Genomic DNA, 5,676 nt, shown 5'->3' on the forward strand with positions numbered 1-5,676 from the left:
TCGCCACGGAAAGCTCCCTTTTTCTTGGTGACCTGGAAGAATTCTCTGGAACCGGTTGCTATGCTTTTCCCAGAAAAAAAAAAAAAAAATCTGCGAATACGTATTCCGGTCGGACAGAACCACCAGTGTCCCCGTCACCGTCCCTCCAAGCCACGGGGGCCTGGCTCCCAGGCCAGGGAGGCAGGTTAAAAGGGACCTGGACTCAGACGAGCAAGTGTTAGTCTCATCTCAGGTGAAGAGTTAAGCCAGGGAGATGCGGGCGCGCGGCCTGTCCGGCTCCGCGTGCTGACCGCGGCCGCCCAGGACACGCACACGGGGCCTTTTCACAAGCGGGTTTTCGTTTGGGTCGTCTGGACCGGGCTGTCCTCGAAGCATGGGGTCCTGTGGCCGGCAGCGAGCGTGACGACCCCAGGCTGACCCTCTCTGGGCTCCTCCCGTAGGGTCCCCTGGCAGAGCTGCCGGGTCACTGTCCCGCGGCTGCTGGAACAAATCACCACAGGCTTGGTGGCTTAAAACAATACATTCGTCATCACACAGTCCTGGGGCGGGGGTCCCACATGGGCCTCGCAGGGTGACCAGGAGGGGCAGGGCCGGGCCGTCCTGAGGCTCCAGGGAGAACCGTCTCTGGCCTTTTCCAGCTTCCCGAGGCGCCGCGTCCCTGGCTCACGGCCCCTGCCCCCTCGTCACAGCCGACAGGCGGCCTCTTCCACCTGTGACTCTGACCTTCCCGCCTCCCTCTCCTGAGGACCCCGTGTAGACTCTGGGCCCCGGGAACCCAGGGTCGTCCCCTTTCAGGGGCCTTGACTCGGTCTGGCCTGCACAGTCCCTCTGCCAGGTGGGGTCTCAGGCCCCGGGTGGGCATGTCTTCGGGGCGTCTCTGACACCCCTACTCTGAGACGCGGACTCTTCTGCGCTCTCCCAGCTCCCACATCCACGGCCCCCAGAGCGGCATGAAGAGGCTTTCACGCGGTGCCTGAGGGTCGGGGGTGCGCTCGGCTCCGCTCGGCCCTAAGCCTCCTCCAGGGGCCTCAGCGGGAGGGTGCTGCTCCGTGTCAGGATGGCCGTGCTGAGACCACCCCCGGGTGGGCCCACACAGGCTGTGGCTCCCCAAACAGAGCTTATAGAAGGGTGACCTGTGTCTGTACCTGGGCAGGGGACCAGGGCGAGGCAGAGGTGCTGGGTGGTAGTTAAAGAAGGAGCCATGTGTGCGGGGGCCTGGGATGGGGTGGCTGAGGACCCTGGGGTGGAGGAAGGCATGTACCAGGACCTGGGAGGAAGGGTGGCCGCTTGGACCTGCAAGGGACCTGGGAGGAAGGGTGGCCGCTTGGACCTGCAAGGGAGACGGGCCTGGGGCCTCATGCCCGGGGACAAGGGCAGTACGCTCTGCGCCCAGCGGCCTGCGTCATCACGAATGGGGACGGACGAGTTTGCATCCTTAGGCTCCGGGTTTTGTTGTGGGTTGGACTGAGTCTTGGCAAACTCAGGTCGAGGTCCTGACCCTCCGACCTCAGAACGGGACGTTGACCCAAGGCAACGGTCATCATAGATGAGCAAGTCAAAGTGAGGCTGGCCGTTGGGTGGCTCGTGTCCTCATAAGGAGAGGACACTTGGACGTAGACACACAGGAGAGGCCACGTGATGACCGAGGCAGAGACAGGGTGATGTGTCTACGAGCCAAGGTCGCCAAGGACGCGAATGCCACCGGAGGCCGGGAGGGAAGACATCTCTATTGTTCAAGGGGGCCGGGTTTGGGGCACTTCGTCACTGTTTTAATGTCATGAGGACACAAACAGGCATCACACGCCATCGCAGAGGCCGCTGCCCCCAGAAGCGCCACGCACTGCTCTGACAGGCTCCCCACACGGAGGACGCTCCGAGACCCCAGCCTCTCCCACAGGTGCTCTGCAGTCGAGCCCCCCATGGCCCCAGCAGCAGTGGCTGAGGGTGGCCGGACATGCCCAGGCCGGACACACAGCGGCCGCCGCGTCCCTGAGCCTTCACCCGCACCTCCACGGCGTGTCCCCGTCGGCCACCGCCCTCACGGCTCTAGGACCGTTTCTTAGAGCCCAACACACTTTTCTGTCACTCTTTAGAGCGGTTTTAGGTTGACAGTGAAATTATGACCCTGGCAGAGTTCCCAGCCCCCTGACACTGCCATCTAGCATTAGTACATTGTCGCAAGTCACAAGCCGCATCGATACGTTGTTATTAATGGACGTCCGTGCTTTGTTCAGGCCGCTCCGTCTCCCGCATCCTTCTCCGCCCCAGGATGAGACGTGACAGGCAGGTGGCAGGTCTCCTGGGGCCCCCGGGCTGTGACGGTGTCTCCCATGTGCCCTGGGCAGCCCCAGGAAAAGGGGTCAGGAGTTTGGTAGGACGCACTCCGGTGCGTTTCTCATGGTCGAATGGGGGCGGGGAGTTTGGGGGGTGTCCTGCTCCCCCTCCCCGTTTCCGCGGGGTCCTCCGTGAACTCGGGGTGACGGTCCCGCTGTCCTGGGCCTAGGTCCTGGGGGTCTCAGGCCCACCCACACCTGTCATATATTTCTGTCTCTGCTGACCAGGCCTTTCCATTCGTTAAAAGTTTTTAGCTTTGGAGTTCTGTGCGTTTCGCTCATATTTTATGACCTTTAAAAACGAAAAGGTACCACGCACTCTGCCATCCTCCACGAAACGTCTCCCCCGTCTGCTTTGAAACTTTAAGCAGAGAGAATCATCCTCTGAGGAAAAACAATGCAAGGGAAACCTCCACTCCCGGAATCTGGAAACAAAAGGTGACATTTTGGGGTTTAATAGTACACGGGCAGGTGTTTTGGTCATTCGTATTTAAAAAGTCTGCCCTTCCTTGCGTTTCAGAAGGAGATATATGTTTTAGTAGCTGGGGGCTTCTCTCTGGGATTGCTTTAAAAGAAATCGTATGGTTTTTTTTTTACCCCCAAATGGTAGTGCATCAGCTGAGACAGCTCGAGAAGAGATTCGCACACAGCACCCGCTGGGGCGACTCTGCCCCCAGGAGACAGTGGGCGGCATCCGGGTCGTCACACTGGGGGTGCGCCTGCCATCAAGTTGGTGGGGACTAGGGACGCTGCTCAACGGCCCCCGCAGTACCCAGGATGGCCCCCCCAGTGTCGGAGGTGGGGGCCCCTGCCCTGCAGGGAGCATTTCCTCGCGTGTGTGTCTGTGTCCGAATCTCCTTTCTGGTAAGGACACCATCCCAGTGGGTTGGAGGCCACTCTGCTCCCGTGTCTCCTCATCTAAAGTGACGGCACTGTTCTCAAACCAGGTCACATTCTGAGGCCCACGGGGGCTAGCACTTCGCAGTCTGAGTAGGGGTCACGCTTCCAGCCCTGAGCCTGCCTCCTCTGTGCACTGGGTCCCCCGGCCAACATGACCCGCAGCTAACTTGTCAAGGTCGTTCGGTTCCTCGCCCTGTCCTTCGGTGTCTTTGTGTCAGACCTTTTGCTTCCGAGGCGGCAGTGGCTTAAAAGCTTCCTTTCAACGCTCCCCCTCTGCCTGGGGACAGGGATGGTTAGGAGCTGAGAAGGACTGTGAGCTCCCAGGGTGCGTCCTGCGGCCCGGGCATGGGGACCAGGGCCTCTCATGTCTGAGCAGCCCGGAGGCGCTGCCTGTCCCCGGGCCACCCGCCGCTTTGCAACTCCCAGGCCCCTCCAACGAGCACGGGGGCGGGGGAGAGAGAGCGTGGGACCCAATGGCGACTCCTTCCTTGAAGGTACAGGGGCCGCCCCCCCCACCCTCAGCCTGGGGTCCCCGGCCTCTGCGTCCGGCCTCCGGCCCTTCTGGAGCCTCCGGGCACCCAGAGGAACAGTGACGCACTCCTTCTTTCTGACAGTGGCACCAGCATCTGTCCCCACCTGGGTGATGGGTTTACACAAACACGGCGTGTGGTGCGGCCTTTGAACGGGTCACAGAGCCTCTGTCCCCGGCAGGCTGCGGCCCTTGGTGTGCACACATGGTCCATGTCCCCCAGAGCTCGTCACTGCGCGTCTGCGGAACAGCGAGGTCCAGAGGGCCCTTGGGGGTTTGTCGGAGCTGCTCTGAGGCCTCTCCCCCAAGTCTCCCAGACAGGCGGGAATTTGTCCCGACCGAGTGCGGTGTGTGGGGGACCCGACATCCAGGAATGGGGCCTCTCCCCACTGGGGAAGGACCGGCCCGTGTCCCCACAGCCTCACCCACTCCTGACGCCCCCGGGCACAACAGCCAGGCTTCCTCCCTGCGTGGCGACGTGGGCGCCACTCGCCTCCGTCCAGGCCGCGGCCCCGCCGGCTCGAGGGATGACGCCTTCCTAGAGCACCTTCTTTTTTGTGTGTGATGTAGGTTTAACTGTTCTATTTTGAAATTAGACAAAAAAGGCACCCAAGCTCCTCCAGCAATAACATCTTGTAAACGGAGCAGCGAGACACTGCAGTACACAGGTACTCGAGTACCCAGGTATCAGAGTACCTATATGCCAAAGTGACGAGATTCTGGAGTACCTACATGCCCGAGTACCTGGATACTAGAGTACCTAGATACTACAGCGCCTAGATATCTGAGTACCTGCATACCAGAATACCCAGATTCCAGAGTATGAGAATACCTCAATATCGGAATATCCAGGTATCACAGTACCCACATACTAGAGTACCTAGATATCATAGCATCTAGATATCATAGGGCCTAGATGTTAGAAGGCCTAGGTATCAGAGTATCTAGATACTAGAGTACCTGGATACCAGAGCACCTAGATACTACAGTACCTACATACTGGAGCGCCTACATACTAGGGTGCTTGGTTACAGAGGGCCTGGATACAGAGTACCTAGACATCAGAGCATCTAGATATCGGAGTACCTAGATTCTAGAGTACTCGAGGGCCTAGGTATCAGAGTACCCGGTTATGAGAGAATCCAAGTACGGGAGCGCCTGGAGACAGGGGTCCCTAGATGCTGGAGGACCGAGGGCGGGTCACCGGCATGGTACACCTCGGAGCCTCTTCGGATCTGGCCGGTTTCACGCGCGTGCGTCTGTCCGTTTCCGTGCGATTTGATCCCATGCGGTCACTGCCCCTGCGGCCGAGTTACAGAAGCCGACGCCACCACCAGGAGCCCCCACCCCCGGCCTTCCCTTCCTCCCGAGGGACTTGGGAGCCACTCTCTGCGTTGTCCCTGCATGAGCACCCCAGGGACAACGCAGATCAGAGACAGGGACCAGTGTCGGCACATCCGAGATTTAGGGCTACGGCAAATGTACCTCGTGCCCAAAGAAAGTTTGTTTTGATCGTTTTTCTGTCTATTTTCCTCCCTCCCCCGCATTCTGATGCACAGGGTACGGCGCTGTCGAAAGCCACCTCAGGCTCCCACACGACCGAACCAAAGGGGGTGTTTACAGACACGTTTGCAGCTACGCCGCACCCCAAAACGGGTGCACGCACGCAAGTCAGCGGTGACATGCGGGGGGCCCCGCAGCCAGGTAGGGTGTGGCAGGACGCGGTGTGCCACATCCTCTAGTGAGGACAAGGGGCTGCATGGCAGGGGACACAGACACCGGGAGACGGGGCGTTTCGCTTCCCGGCGTGCTCGGCCCTGTCCGGCGAGCTCGGCTGTGTCCCCAGCTCTCGTCACGCTGTCGTGGACTCGTGGGTTTCAGGTGCCCTTTAATCCTTCGGTCTCGCATTGGGGG

Source organism: Pteropus vampyrus, unplaced genomic scaffold, assembly GCF_000151845.1.
Source record: "Pteropus vampyrus isolate Shadow unplaced genomic scaffold, Pvam_2.0 Scaffold267, whole genome shotgun sequence".
Lineage (NCBI taxonomy): Eukaryota > Metazoa > Chordata > Mammalia > Chiroptera > Pteropodidae > Pteropus > Pteropus vampyrus.